At 38.5% G+C, this 16,867-nt stretch overlaps 1 protein-coding gene across 1 annotated transcript in view; it reads right to left on the bottom strand.

Annotated features, from left to right (window-relative positions):
• Nrip1 (nuclear receptor interacting protein 1) overlaps positions 1 to 16,867 on the bottom strand; it is a 156,216-nt gene that overhangs the window by 2,309 nt on the left and 137,040 nt on the right. Inside the window, exon 4 of the transcript XR_011708305.1 lies at positions 3,986 to 4,056. The gene's annotated coding sequence lies outside the window, so the exon portion shown is untranslated. The remainder of the gene's footprint in view (positions 1 to 3,985; positions 4,057 to 16,867) is intronic.

Here is a 16,867-nt window from a genome sequence, read left to right as displayed (position 1 = left end):
CAAGAAGAAAAAGATGAATAAGAAAATGAAGAACAAAACAAAACAGTCAATTCTCACTTGCAAAATAAAAACCAGATGCAGATTGCTTTGTAAATTGAGAAAGATGTTTTTAGAATGACAAGTGTTGGCTAGCGGACTTGTCCCTCTCAAGAATCATGTGAAAGTTTTGTTTAATACAATTTTACTGGAGAGCAAGTCAGCAATATGAATCAAGGATCTAGAACTTATTAATACCTTTTGACCCAGTAATTTACTCCCTGGGAATTATCATGAGAAAATAATCCTACCCACACTAACAATTTATGTGCAAAGAATAAATAAAAGCAAGAACAAAGTCATGGCCTATGTTCAGTGGTGAAAAGTGAAAACCACAAAAATTCCTCAGCAGGGAAGGTTTTCATAAATTATTTAGTCATCTGGAAAACTCTCATGATACAAATTTAAGTGGAAAATAGTAAGATGAAGAATACCAATTCAGATATATGATTCCAAGTTTGTAGAAGACAGAGAGAAATGTGACTAGGAAATGGACACTCAGAAAATTTTAATAGTACTGTCAGCCCTTCATATCTGTGGGTCTTTTATCAGCAGATTCAACCAACAACAGACGGAAAATACCTTTTGAAAATTGCATCTATAATGAATGTATATGGACTTTTTCTTGCCATTGTTCCCTAAATAAACCACTTTAACAGTTATTTCTAAAACATTTAGGCCAGGTGCGGTGGTGCATGCCTGTAATCCCAGCCGTTCCAGAGGCTGAGGCAGGAGGATTGCAAGTTCAAAGCTAGCCTCAGCAGCTGGCGAGGTGCTGAGCAACTCAATGAGACCCTGTCTCCAAATAATATACAACAACAACAAAAATAGGGCTGGGGATGTGGATCAATGGTCAAGTGCCCCTAAGTTTAATTCCTGGTACCAAAAAAAAATAAATAAATAACATTATGTTATAAATTTTAAAGAATCTAGTGATTATTTAAAATGCAAAGGCTATTCTGCAACTACTATGCCTTTTAATATAAGGGACCTGAGTATCTGTAGATTTTGACATGAGGCTAAGGGGCCAATATCTGGAACCAATATCTCATGGATACTGAAGGAAGACTAATAGGATAATTTTTATTTTCTTTATTCTTTTGTCACTTTAGAAATTTTCTTCAAAGCAAATGTTACTTTGTTTAAAAAAAGAAAAGAAAAAAATTGATTAACATACTTCAAACAGTACTGGGAAGCCATAAAATATATTTGAAACTCTCATCAGAGCTTATCTAAGCCATAAACACACATATGTATAATGCTATCACTGTTCTTCCTAATCAGTGCCTTTTCTTGGGTCAAAAGTTCAAGTTAGTTCTATGGACTGAATTGTGTCCTTCCCAAATTCATATGTTGCAACCTTAACCCCCAAAGCACCAATTCGGAGATAGGGGTTCACAGAAACAATTAGGCTCTGAAATGATAGGTTTAGTGTCCTTAGAAAAAAACACTCAAAGAGGTCATGTGAGCTCACATTGAGAAGGCTGCTTCAGACAAGCTGCAAGCCCTCAGAAGGAACCCTCCCTCATCAGAACCTCCATCTAGCCTCCAGAATTTCGAAGTGATTTCTATTGTTTAAGCCTCTCAGTTGATAACATGTTATAGTAGCCTGAGCTGGTATTTTGATCAATCTGAATGTTCCACTTAGTTTTAAACAAGTTTGTCATTGTGAAAACTCATATCCACTTACCAAGGTGCATGACATATCACTGCTATGGATACTAATAGGAATAGGCTAACGATCAAAAACCATTCATGACAGATGGGAGATAAGCCATTGGGATAAGTTCTGTTTACTTATTAAACAGTCCCATCTCATTACACAGGAGGAGACTGAAAGAGACTCAAAGTCACCGATTGCTGGCTCTTAAACTTTTTAAAAAATTATTTCACTGTTTTACGAATGGTGAACTTTTGAATATTGATTATTTGATAGGAATTAATCCCAAATAATTATTGACAATCCTATTTTTAGACTATTGACAATTCTATTTTTATACTTACGTTTTCGTTGGAGTAGGTAGAGGAACAATGAAATTTTCAAACAGATTAGTTTGAGATCCAAGCTGGCTTGTAAATCAGTCACCAAGAAGAAATATCTTAGCATTCAAGATTTCCATTTTTAACTTGTTACTTATTTTATGAAAATTAAGAGATTCTGGTATTCCTAATTTACTAAATATTTAAAATGAGAATACATAAATTTGTCATCAGGCCTGGATCTACTCCTTACCATACTAGAGAAGAAAGATCAAAATGTTTTAAAAACTGGATACCTACCTAACCCTGAATCCCACTTTTTTCCTGCATGATTTATTGAAACTGAAAACTAGACTTGTGGATACACACATGCATGTATATAAACGTGTGTGTGCAGTTACATCTGTTTTATTCTTGTACTCAATTTTTATGTGCTTGGATTAGGACCAAAGTGTCTATTCAATTTTCAGAAAAAAATGAGGAAACTAGTTATATTTCAGAACAAGGCACATTTCAATTTGAACCTGCTACTTTCCAAGTGGCCAACAGCCACATGTGGGTAGTGACTACCCTATCGGCATAAATCTGCATGAGGGGCAGATGAACTCTCTTATTGTATTATGATTGCAGTTTTCTATAAATCTGGAATTTTTCAAATAAAAAGTTGGGAGAAAGAAACATACAAAAACACCCAATCACGTTCATTCTGCTTCAGATGATTGACTCTTCTTAATCTCTGCTGTTTCATACACCTGCCCTTTTACTTTTCAAGCAGTGGTGTCCCTACATGACCATATTATGATCTATTTTTTGCATAGATTTGTGGCTCTGAAAAAATTGTCACACATAGCATACTAACCATTAGTGACACTAAAATATGAGAAGTGTTCTTGGCATGACTCAAAAAGTCACATGTATCATTTCTAAATTAGTGCTGCAGTTCATGGTGCTGCAAGACTGATGCACCTGCTTTCTCCCCAAGCACCCCTCATTCTTGTCAGGATCCAGCATCATGGCTTCTGCACTCTTTTTGCTGGAGGCAGAGTCCTCTCTGACCTGGTCTGTCTCCTCTGACAAGGAGACAGATTTTAGCTTGTCCAAGAAAAGATGACCCCTGCTGCTCTTTGCTCAGAAGGAAAAGCACATTCTCCTTTCCAGCAGAGGTTGATAGAAGAGTTGAGTACCAAAGAGAAAGGAATGAACCTTCATTTTCAACTAGACTCCCCTTAACCTTTATGCTGGCAGACCCCCCTTGAATGATGTGGCCACAGGCTGAATTTATCCTTCTCACACACTAGGTCACTTATACTGACAACAGTCTATTTTCAGTAATAAAAAAAAAAAATCAATTTTATGTTTCTCCATTTACTTACACAAAATGTGAGTTGTTTGGGACAGAATTATCACATATTTTTGCCAGAGTTTGGGGGATAGAAAAAACTTAGAGAAGCAGGTTTTACTAGTGGGGGACAGAAAAAAAGCAGTAGAGCTAATCTGAATGGAACAAAGCTACTACTTGTACTTCTTGTTCCTTTCAAACACCTCTGGCACACCTTAGTTCTCACAGTCCTGCAAAACCATTACAAAAAAAAAAAAAAAAAAAAACTTTGATTGTTAAAGAACTTCAAAACTTCTACATAAGATTGGCTTCAAACATCAGAGGTTCTTGGGGAAGAGGATGTGAGGGTATCTTTTTAAGCCAATTATAAAGTGCACAGCCAGACTTTTAAGACAAAAACTTAAGAATGGGAACTTACTGGAGTATCTCAAATGATGGAAGAAGGAAGGAAGGCAGAGAAAGAAGGAGAGAGGGATGGAGGGAGGAAAGAAGAGAGGAAGGACGGAGGGAGGGAAGACTCTGTTCTTGGCTTGTAAGGAGTTGTTCAAATGTACTGAAAACTTTAATTTGTGAATAGGTAAAAACACTCAGTTAGGGCTGGGGATGTGGCTCAAACGGTAGCGCGCTCACCTGGCATGTGTGCGGCCCGGGTTCGATCCTCAGCACCCATACAAACAACGATGTTGTGTCTGCAGAAAAAACTAAAAAATAAATATTAAATTTCTCTCTCTCTCTCTCTCTTTAAAAAAAACCACTCAGTTAAGTCCAAATAACTTTATCCAAATTCCAATCATGTAAAATATATATATTTCCAAACAGAAGTTTAAAGGCAATCTCTACACCCTATCCATTTATGAATTTTCAAATTGAATATAGCATATAATATTTATTCAGACTATTTTCTCTTATTCAATCTTCAGTGAAGAAAAATATAATATTCTTCCTTCAGCAGAGATTGCACAGTGGCTATAATAAAATCAATCAGCTTCACCACTAGAATATTTCAGCTTCACTAGAATATTTCCCTAAGGGCCACAAAAAGTTGAAGTTGATTTGTCTTTATCAAAGTAGACAAGTTGCTAAATGAAAGCAACAGTATCAGAATACTTGCCACTAACTGGCCTAGGAGAGGGAATAAAGCAGGTGAACTCAACCTACAAACTTTGATACCTACATTACTTTTCTTCTCTTTTGTGTGTGCAGTAGCAGCCACATTGAGAAACCACTTTGACTCTGTTGAGAGACACTGAAACTTGAAAGGTAAGGGGATCTAAAATGTGCAAATACCCTACTATTGTTCGGTAACTTTGCAAATCATTTTAGTACCTTAAGACATCATGGTTACCTGCCTTCTCTCTGTGTCACAGTCTCTGATTTTAGCTGTCTGCTTCTCTCTCACACACACACACACTCTCACCTAAACAAGTTATTCATATTGACAACTTGTGGGGATTTCCTACTTTAAAGCCATAGCTATTTCCTGTCCAAACTGAAGAGAGAAGACCTGGAACCACTCAATCGATGATCATTTCTCAACACTCAAATAATCCGAGGAAACAATGTGAATAAATATGAGAAATCACCCAAAACTTAATAAGAAGGGAACACAGGAACAGGTTAAAAAGTAGAACACTGTCTTTTATCACTTCCTCATGCCAAAAACAGAAGTGAAAAGTATAGCACTCATGAAAATCTTTTAAAATACAATAGTTCCACTTTCCAACTTGGTCCTCATACATCACATGTACAACTCTAATCTCAGTCAGTTCTTACTTCTACACATCAAATTCAAACATTCTACTATAGGTCTTCAGATCCTTTTTGAATTAAAAACATTTCCTCCTTAAGGCTGGCCCCATGGGTGAGTAAAGAACTCGTAATACTGGTTCTACTAGCAACTATAAAACCTTCATGCCCTATTTACCACGTTAGAAGAAAGCAAGTTGTCCTTTTTTACTCCTTCTTGATTTAGCCTGAATGCATGGCTTTTTCTGAAACTATTCCAGGTTCAGATCAGACACTGTTAAGGCAGGGATGACTGTGGGTTACTGAGCATACCATCCCTGTGGTTCCTCCTATGAGATCCCTTAAAGTCTCCATCCAGTCTGCTTACATGTGCATTTGCATGTGTGAGCACCTCTGGAGGATATTAAGTGATTGTTTCACTGATAGATGTTGCTGATGCATATCTCTGTATTTCTCTGAGATGGCCTACTAAGATAAATATCTAAGAGACAAGTATCTTTAAAACACACAATTTATTTGGAAAGGAATCAAGAAGAAACAAATGAGGTCACCTCCTGCCCTATGTGTACAAGGTGACTCTTCTCTAATTTTTATCTTAGAATCCTTGTTCACTCTTGTGTTGGATTCACTATTTAAAAAGAAAAAGAAAAAGAAAAAGAAAAAAGAAAACTGTTCTGTCCATTGCAGTGAATAAAGGTAAGAAGCAAGGAGTTAGCACTCATTACCTGACAAGAATCAATGAATTTGGAATAGTCAATAAGGGATTTTAAAGAGGCTAAAAAAAAAAAAAAAAATGGAGGGGGGAAGTGCTGTTTCCATTTTTTAAGTGTTTTCATTCCACATTCATTTCTGGGAAGTGTGAACATCTTTGTGGGACACCTCCCACCTCCACAGAGCCATGATGATCCTCGACCTACCCCTCTTTTATTTTTTCCCCTTTTCTCCAAAGCTTTGTAAATTTCATTCTCCTCTCCACCTTTAGCTGAAAGCTCTTGAGGGATACCCCACCCCGAGTAAATCATCATAATTAGGTATGCTGAACTACTGAAGCAAATATTGACCAAAATGTAATAGCTCAGATAAAAGAGAAGCAGCATTATCTCTCAAGTCACAGTTCAAGGTTAAATGGAGGTTCAGGTCAGTGTGTGTGTGTGTGTGTGTGTGTGTGCATGTGTGTGTACGAGCACGCATGCACCTGAGAGGAAGCTCTACTGCTCCACTCAGCTATTGGGAAACCCAGAATGAGGGTAGTACCACCATCACCATGTGATCTTCTTGTCACCACTTTAGCCCTTGGGAAGGTAGAAAAAGCTGAAGTGAGGCTGCAAGTTTTCAAGGCCAGGTTGAATGGCATCCATCACCTTTGCTCACACTTCACAGGAGATACCTTTGTCTTATGATCAAAACTGGCTGCAAAGGAAGCAGGAAAATATAGTCTGCAGCTGGTAGCTTTGCCCCGTCACAATTCAATCTTCCAACAGAAGAAGTAGGATGCAAATTTACCCTCTAAACACCTTTCACCATAAAGCACTTCTCACCTTAAGAACATGAAGGTGAGATAAAGGCTCAAGGATCAGTTGTCCTGACTCCCTTGTAGAACAAGATATTCCTATGGCTTATATTAGTCAACTGTAATGGAAATACATTGCAGTTGCTTGATGAAGAGTTAAGGATCCCTTATGAGTGATTTTCTATGTCTTATCACAGAAGCATTGAGAGGAAAAAATGGTAAAACATAGGAAAGCTGATTAGAAAAGCTAAAAGCACTACATATTTCTGTAGTGTTAGAAATTAAATTGAATGATTCCTTCAGTGTTCAAATCTAAGAAAAAAAAATAATTTGAACATAGAAAGCTAGGCCTGACATTTTCATAATCAAATAAAAGATAACGATAATAGGTAAATAGAGAAAGCAATCAACACTTCAATAGGAAAAAAAGAGAAAATATATAATGTAGAACAGAATTCATGTCACAGTTAAGCTGGCACCCCTTTGTTGATAAAGAGTCACAAAAATAAAGGCAGATTTAACAACATAGACAGCTCATTTCTTTTGATTATTCAGAGCTACAACTCAAAACACTGCAACGACTACCACTTTGGTACCAACCCTGAAGTTTGGAAATCAATGAAACTTGAAGGTAAAATGTGGTGGGGCAGCCACCTTCAGTGAGTGGACCCTGGATACACAGTGTTCAGATTAAGAGAAGTTTTGTGTAGGAGTGAGGCCCTCATCCCTAAGAAAGGAGGATAAATAAGACCTCTTCATTGGGATCAGAGAGAAATGCAGATCACAGCAAAATATGTTATCTAGACCCATTTTTTAAAGAATACTAAAAGAAGGGTACAGAACTTTCTGCCCAATCCTGCATAACAACTTTGATCAATATTCTGATATGCCATGGAAAGAGGTCAGCTAAGTTAGGTAATGGAAGTCTCCTAACCTGTTGACCTTGTTTCGGCATTAGAGAGTCAATGTTCGCCATTAAATGTCAGATCAATTCCCAATGATTAAAACATTACCCAGAAGTCTCTGGCTTCCTGGAATCTTCAACAAAAAGAAAAAATTAAATAAAAACTCAAACATTATCATTTTTCAAGGGTCTAAGGAATTATTATTTGCTATATTAGTCCATCTTGCTTCCTCAAGAAGCAATTTTTAACATTCTTGTCTCAATTGGCTTCCAGTGTTTATAAAGCAGTGCCTGCTTTTTAAATTTATATTAGTAATAGTATTATTACTATTTTAATATATCTTTAAATACGACTTTTATGTTCCTGAAATAATCTTTCTTGATGTGATTCTTTTTGCTTTTTTTTTTTTTTTTTTTTTTTTGGTCCGGGGATTGAACCAAGGAGTGCTTAACTACTGAGCTACACCTCCAGCTCTTTTTTATATTTTATTTACAGACTGGGTCTTGCTGAGTTGTTCAGCACCTTGCTAAGTTGCTGAATCTGGCTTTGAACTCACAATCCCCCTGCCATTGGGATTACCTCTATGGGATTCTTATTGAATAATTTATCATAAACTGTTTTCTCATATAGTAATAATCAGAATTACCCTTATGTTGCAATTATGTGTAAAAAGGTTTTTCTCTAAGTCAAGAAAGTTCACATTTAATTCATTTTTATTCCATATTATTCCTTGTATTGGTAGACATTTAATATGTGAGTCAGGACCTGCCTCAACTAAACATGGTCCAGGGGAGGTAAAAGGGAGAGGTCTGTCTATAGAGCTACCAAAAATCTGCAGGAAGTCTCCTTGGTTTCCGCTCAAGAGTAAAGTGGGCTAGTCTCTTTGATCTTCCATGAGAATAAAATTTGGTTTTTAAATGAAGGCTTTGGGGTATGGAGCAATACTTCACAAAACATCAGTTTCTCTGGGCCATGCCCTCTGTCTAGCAGTACTAGATAAACAGGCATTTGGCAGGGGTAATTCTTAACTCGTTCTTTTACGTCTCAGAAATCACCAAGAGATTCCTATGTCCAGAGACTGACACTTCCCTCTGATGGGCATGATACCTGTTATTTTAATGACAGATTGAATGAATAAAGGAGCCAACAATTGCCATCCCTAGATACCAACACATTTCCAAATGGCATGTGCCAGCTTGATCATGTCACTTCTATTAAGTGTGACAAGTTGTAATATAAAATAACACCTAATTTAGATACTAGTTCACTTTCAGAACTGCTGAGAAAAAGAAGAGAGAAGATTACAGCTCCTCACAGCACCAGCCTCCCACTTCCATTGTACCTGCTGTACAATTATTGCTGCTGTGCTTGCCAGAGTTCCATTAAGGGCTCTGGAGCTCCTGGCACTTGCGTGGATACTCTACTAAATGTAATCCCCAAAGATGACTTATTATTGCCAGCTGGATGCATCAAACCAAAGAAGTAATATCAGATAAATATAAGGGGATCTGTTTTATCTAAGTGTATGGAGGAAGGAAACAGAGAAGAGGGGCTTTTTGCTGGTGTGATTTTGCAAAAAAAAATTTCGGTTTTACCGTCAATTCAAATATTCATGCCAAAAGAGGTAATATTGCCAGGGACAATAGGCAACTGCAGAGAATCCATCAATCCTTGGCTGCTTCTAGAAGCAAGGTCTTGGCTTCATAGCTGAGTTGGGGTTGTACCCCTGTCCCAATCTGGGGGTGCATTTAGGTAGAGTCAGCAAAGGCTCCTTATTGCATTTTGCATTTCCACTTCCCTTGGACAGGGTTGGAGCAGCTCAGAAACTGGATGAGGCACTTGGCTGCCCTTCCCAGCCCTCAGACTCCCCCACCTGCAGGGAGGATTATTGGGCGCAGCTTTAGCAGAGTCTTCACTGAGGACAATTCACATACTAAATTATTGGCACTAGCTAAGTTGTGCTTAACACTTTGTTCTTTCATTGCCTTAAGGTATAAATTCTTTAAAAAGCCAAATAAGTAAATAAAATCAATAGAATCATCATCATGGTTCTAAGCTGAGCCACCTGGAATTTGCATTAGCCCATCACTGAGAATAGTGGCATAAAAACTTTTAGTTTCTTTTTTTAATTTCACAAGTATAACAAATTTACATTGTGATGTCTTCCATGCTAGGGGTAGCTGGCAGACAAAGTTCAGAGCTTGTTTTTTTTCTTTCTAGATTTTCTGAAGGTAAGTGCCCTGAGACAATATGACTTGTTTCATGAGGATAGTTATGCTCTACTTGGTGACCCCTGACCTCGCTCCTCAAGGGATCCAGAGGTTAATGTTACTGTGTTCTGGACCTCTGCACTGAAAGGAATGTATTTAAGGCCAGAAACTGTGGGAGGAATCTAGTGAATGAATACAGTTTACCCGGCAGAGAAAATAGCCAGGTAATTGTGCCCACCAAAAACCCCAATTAACAGTTATTTACAGCCCACTGGTCTGCAACTTCAATTGCCTGATCAAACATATTCATATTCGTACAGTCCCTTGCTCAAATAGAAGTCACTTGCCATGGATGAGCTCTCAGGGGAGTGGGGCAAAAGTCTGTAAAGTTGAAGCAACCTAGCTTAGAGCAGTTGAGAATGGTTGCCGGATAGGTGGGTAAACATCTGTGATGTGAGAGAAGCCAAAACAGATGTTTGCCACCTTGCTAGGCAGTGACCTGGGATGCCCTACTTTGAGGGCAATGCAGACAGGCCTGCAGCCAGCCGCCTGCTGCCCTTCCCTGTCCAGCTGTCTCTGCATAAGGGTCCCACACAGCCTCCCATAGGCCCATCCCCCTGCTTCTTGGGACCAAGAGATCAGAGAGAATCTTTGCTAATCCCTCTCCAAATTTGCCTCATTTCAGAGCCCAGTATCTCTCCACCTTCACAGCCACACCGAGAGGGTTTCTTTTGTGTATAAAAAGGAGGACAGAATGTTGGAAGGGAACTCTCCTCGACAGATGGGAATGAGGCTGGTGTGAGTAACTAACTGGAGGCAATAAAGGTGTTATCAACTAGCAAGAGGGCAGAGCGGCCCGCAGACTGGCTGTCCTACGTGCTGCGTGCTGTACCAGCGCCAGCGAGAGCTGCCTCCCTAAGCCCCGGTATTAGCAGCATGTGGCTGAGGCAGATTCACAACGTACCCACCGGCTTTGTCAGCGTCATAAGCCTTGGCAGGGTCCCTATCCAACTGAGAGGCCATCGTCTCTGTGTCACCTCTGACTGATGCCATTTCTCTTGGTCATTCTTTCTGTCCTTCATGCCTCCAAACATCACATTCCCCTTTTCCTTTGCGATTATTTTTTTCTTAGAATAAGGAGAGCTTCCTCGTCAATGTCAAGCCCAGCGCGACGTAGCCAATTACCCTAAAATCACTGCCGTCTAGTTTTATCCTCCATATTATTGTGTTGCCTAGAATTGTCTATCTGTACAATGCTTAATTGGGAACACCTGCAAGGATTCTTGGGGTAGGCTGGGATGTAGGTCAGTGGTAGAGGACTTGCCTAGCATGTGCATAGCCCTGGCTTCAATCCCCAGCACTGGGGTGGGGGATTCTTGAGACAAAAATACCATTGACCCCCAAAAAGCAAAGGGTCTTAGATGGTTATTACTTCCTCTCAGTCACATTCCATCTCAGAATCAAACAAATCACAAGTTAGAAAAGTTAACTGAATCACTAAGGTTATACAACCAACAAGGTAGAGGGTGCACTTAGGACTCAGATCTCCTGACCCCATCCAGTGATCTTTTCCCCTTTATGAAATTTAATATAAAAATAGAAAGCACAGATCCTCAAACCCCTGTGCTTGGTAAGGAATTATTTCTTACCCTCAATCATTCTTAAATCCCTCTCCACTGCAACAAAAGCAGCCAATGTATGAGAGAAACTCTTTTGTTCTCCTGTGAATCATCTGACCTTAAGGAAGTCACTCAACTTACTGGTTCTCAGTATGCTCTTTCCAAGGTGAGGGAGCTGGACAGGTAATCTATGGTTACTTCTAGCTTCAAAATTCAATGACCCTTGAAGCTTAACTTCTTTCACCAGAATACCTGTCATTTCTAGGTAAATAGTGTTCTCAGTCCTTTCTGCTAAAAGAGGTTAAGTAAATAAAAAGGAAAGATCAGGCTATGCTTTCAGTCCAGATCAGAACTTGGTGACCAGAGATGAAGGAAGTTAATAGCAATAAGAAAGCTTCCACAGTCTACCATTTACAATTTAAATACTTTACTTGGGAGGTTAAAAGTTCAAAGTTGAGTCACAGTCTGAGGTGGCTCTGCTCTTCCTTTTTAATTATCTGAGGTCAGGAAGTTAATAATACCAGAAATCCCCAGTGGAGACCTCTTGTGCACTATGTGAACTTTAAACTTGCTCTTTTTTTTTTTTTTTTTAGGGTAAAAAGTTCAGTAGAAACACAGTGGACTTTTCCTCTCACCCTCCACCCATTCATCCCCCAAGGTCAAAAGTTGAACTGTAAAACAGAAACCCTTGTTCTCTGATCCTCATTTAAACAGATCACTTATTAAAAGGTAAACATTCCAAATGCGAGCCAAAGTCCAAAGTGAATCTGTTCAATAAAAATGAAAATATTGTAATAAAATGAGTCTTTGATCTTTATCACTTGCCTTAGAATTGAACATCAGAATTTGTTTTCTTATTTTTTGAATCTCAGAGAAAGAGCCATCACCATTAGCTCTCTCCTCACCTACTTCTGCCTTGAGATTGGCCTACTTAGAAAAGATAAACTAGAGATAAATTTAAATAGTTGTGTTTACAGTCTTACCTTAAGGCAATTTCTACAAAGAATCCTACACCATTCATGTTTATTTATTTTGATCACAGGAGAGTTCAAGAACCACAAAATGTGACCTAAATCAGAGAAATGAAAAGTACTGTGGAATTAACCAGTGTTTGTTGAAAATGGTGGGGGATGCAGAGAACATTAAAAAATGAATGCATGAGCTCAATGAAGAAATAGATCATACTTGAAACCTTCCAAAAATTAAAGCTCGAACATGAAGCCAAGAAAACACCACAGAACTCTAAATAGGTATTTAATAGTGACAAAGCTACTTTTCTTGAAGTGATAATAGCAAATGTGAGAAGTGTAGGAAAGCCATCAACTAACTGAAAGTTAACCGAGTCCTCTTCCAGTAAAGTGACACATCTGTCCTTTTTTTTTTTTTTTTTCAATATATCGTGGGCATTCTTCCAGTGGCAAGAAAAAAAAAAAAAAATGCTCTACCTGTGAATCAACATTTGTTTCCAAAAATTTTCAAGAAAGTTTTTGTCACAACTTACTATCTTAATGAGAACAGAGGGCAATAATACCTGCTTCCCATGTTAGTAATTTTTATATAGGTTCATAAGAATACTCAACCACAGCAAATGGGAAGAACTTTAAAAATGAAATGAGAGATCAGAGAGAATCTTTGTAAATACATTCATAATACTTTCTACACAAGTCAGTTTTGACAGTGTCAGTTCATTTTAACACAAATCAAAGCTAGAAGATGTAGCTCTAAAGAAGCCGTGTCCTATATCCATTTCCACAATCCATTTCCACTGTGAGTAATGATCACATCCTCTGGGATTCCTTGATGCAGCTGGATGACCGAGACCCAGGAATGACACAACCAGGAAAGAAGCATGGGGAGAGCACAGGGCTGTTTCCTCTTGTTAGGACTCCCCTGAACAGCTGTAAGGAAGGATGGAAATTCCTTATGAGTCAAAGTGTGATTTCAAAGTATGGGATAAAATGTGAGAAACATGATCTTATTGATTAGGATGTTGACCAACAGGAAGTCACTCCATCCAAGAGGGTTCAGGGAAAACCCAGTATTAAAGTAGATTAATAAAGAGGTGACTGGAATTTGGATGCTACTTAAACACTTAAGCTGGTGTTACATGAGAATAACTTCTGGTCTCAATTCATCTTCTGAATATTTATCCATGAATATTTGTGTTCCTTCCTTTTTAAATTTTAAGTCACTATATTCTTTGTGAACTAGATGTTTCCAACCTTCTGGCTGAATTCTCTATGATTTATTTTTCTTTTCCTGCAAACCACTTGCGTTTATGTGAAGCTATTATATGGTGAGGACTATGTTGTATTCTAGGCATACTTACCCTTAGTGTCCCCATTGGATAGAAATAGGACTAGACCTCCAAACAATGAACTGCATACAACAATGTGGGGAAAGAACGACAAGACCTCTGAATGAAGGGCCATGAGAGCCTGAGTCCTTGCCATGTCTTCCTGGAATAACCCTCTTGTCCTTGATCCCTGGGACCCTGAACTCTTCCTTCATACTTCACCTCTCTTTCCTTCTCCATCCCTCTTCCTCTCTGTCTCTTCCAGCAACTGTCTAAGGAGTAATAACAGAGTATCCTACTCTGTTGTAATGTTTAGTTAATTTTTTTCTTCCTCCAACAATAAATTGTGATCAAATTGAGGGAGAGTATTGTCATGCAATTCCCTGGGAAGACCTTCCTTAGAAACAAAGAATGAAACGTGACAAGAAAGGGATTTAGTGGATACTTTATGAAATAGGAAAAGAGATCTGAGACCCAACTGGGCACATGACAAAGAGGTTTCACAGAGTCCTGCCAGAATGCACTTCTCAACTTGTTGGTATAACCTGGCACCTTAAAATATCTTTGATGTCTACGTCTCAGCTCTAGAAATTTTGAATTAATTCAACTGTGATAGAGTGAGGTCATTAAGGTTTTTTAATGCTTCCAGGGGATAGTGGGGATGATGAGAACTGCAGGAAGAGAACCAGTGTATCGGAAGATGCTGTTAAATGGAAATGACTACTCAAAGTCAACATTGGCATTTGGATTCAAAAATGGCCTACCAGTTTAAGGACCTCTCACTTTTCATAATTCTCATGCAGAATAAATGACTCTCCCATCTGAATTGATTCAACCGCTCCCTCACAATAAAAGCAAATGTCTTGACACACTATGCCATCCTCTTTGTAAAATGGCCCCAGCATTTTCTTCTTCCTCGTTAATATCTTGTGTGTTTGAGTCATGTGGAACTGCTTGCTAGAGGCAAGTGTTCCATACAAATCTTTCCCCATACCTATTTATGTGTCTGCTTGGTAATTCATACTCCCAATTCAGACTTGTCCTTCTTTGGGATGCTTTTCTTTATCCCACTGATTTTAAAAAATACTTTTTTTTTCTGTGATACACACAACTTGGTTTACCACTCAGTTTGTAACCAACTGTACATTGAAGCTACTGACTGTCTCAGTCCATTCAGGCTGCTACAACAAAAATACCATAAACTGGGTAGCTTGGAACAATAGAAATTTATCCCTTAGAATTCTGGAGCCTGGGAAGTTCAGACCAAAGTGTAAGAAAACATTCTTACCCACCATCTGCACTGATCTCCCTTCTCCCACTAGTGAGGTGAGATTTGACTCATTAAATTTTGTATCTGTTAAGGACTGCTTTCCTGATTCAGGGGCAATTTCTCACTGAGTCCTCACCTGGTAGAAAGGGCAAGGGAATCTCTTGCAGGACTGTTTTTAAGAACATACATCCCATTCATGAGGATTCCACATTTGTGATTTAGTCACTTTCCAAAGATCCCATCTCCTAACACCATCATTTGGGAATCAAGATTTCAACCTATGAATGAATTTTTAGGAGACACAAATATTCCAATGATAATACTTACATAGAACTTTTTAGTAACTCTTTTAATATTACTACTTAAGTACTATTTAATAGTTACACAGTACTTTTTTAAGTTTCAAGGGCAAAAAAAAATTATTTTTTTTCCTGGACTCTTTTTTCCCAGTACCACATTATTCCATGCGAATGGCTACTGAATGTATTGATGGTGGAATGAACAGAAAGATGAATATATAAACTATCTAATATCTATAGGATTCATGGTATTCCACTCTAAAGAAGTAGAACAACAACTTTCTTAAATGTCTTTCATATAGTATCTTTCAGAGATTGGAAACCAATTACAGGCCATCAGAGACACCAGACCAGGACAAGTGGCCCCAGGAAAAATGATTACCATCATAATTTCTTTGGTTGTATTAGGATTTTCTAAATAAATAGAAGCAAACCATTCTAGTCATGTTGTGTTTTAAAAGTTTTAAATGCTACCTTTCGTAGCTGGGAGCAGTGGCACATGCCTGTAATCCCAGTATCTCGGGAGGCTGAGACAGGAGGACCGTGAGTTCAGCAATGGTGAGATGCTAAGCAACTCAGTAAGACCCTGTCTCTAAGTAAAATACAAAACAGGGCTGGGGGTCTGGCTCAGTGGTCGAGTGCCCCTGAGTTCAATCCTCAGTACAAAAAAAAAAAAAAATGCTACCTTTCTAATTGTTTGCTTAGCCCTAAGCCACATCATCTTCCTTTTGTTCTTTCCTCCCCTCATACTGGCCTTGGATTCTTCTTCACAGAATCACATCAGTATAAAAGTATTTGCTCATCCTTTCCAATTAGGGAGGGTTTCAACTGGAGCTTGAAAATGAATTATGAATTCATAGTTTGTTAGAGCTAGAAAGACCACCATATGGACCGGACCATCCCATCCCATCCCATCCCTACCATTTCACAAATCTGGAAGCACCTGAGGAAAGTTTGGAGAATGCACAGTCTATGGACATTACCATTCTAACCAGATGGATGATTTTGGGCCTCAGCAGCACCAGTTGACTAATAAAGCCACATTAGCCTTCATACCCAAATCATCCAGTAACTTGGGACCTTCTTAATGTCTTCTCTAGCTCCAGGAAATCTCAGGAGGAAAGACATGTGTGCTCAGAAAAGACATGTGTGCCCAGTTGTCCCCGGTCTCTTCCTCAAGGGCCCTAGCTTGCCAAGTCCCTACTTTGGTTCCCTGTGTGTTCCCATCCTGTGGATGACTCTAACTCCAAGGCTGATTCAGGTATTTTTTTTTTTTTAAGGAGGTAAATAGGAGAAAAGAATGGGAGTTGGAGAAGAAAGGATGTTAAAAAAACACAGAAAAGAAAGACCCTCCTACAGCTTCTGAGCTGTGCTTAGTTGTTAGTGTCCCAGAACATTTTAACCCGGTGCTTTAAATTTGGGTGGAAAATCAGGTCTGGATTCTGACTTTGTCTCTCCCATTTATTATTTCTTTGACTTTCAGCAACATACAAAACTTCTCTGAACCTGGATTTCTATTTTTTTAACTTTTTAATATGATGGAAATGTATCTATCCCTATAAAAATCTTCTAAGGATTTAATGGAATACTGCATCATATTATCAGGTGCGGAGCCACATATCAGGAGTTGGTCAGCACTCAGCAGATAGTATAGATA

The sequence above is a fragment of the Marmota flaviventris genome, chromosome 8, assembly GCF_047511675.1.
Source record: "Marmota flaviventris isolate mMarFla1 chromosome 8, mMarFla1.hap1, whole genome shotgun sequence".
Classification (NCBI taxonomy): Eukaryota; Metazoa; Chordata; class Mammalia; order Rodentia; family Sciuridae; genus Marmota; species Marmota flaviventris.
This window is presented reverse-complemented; position numbering and strand designations above follow the sequence as displayed.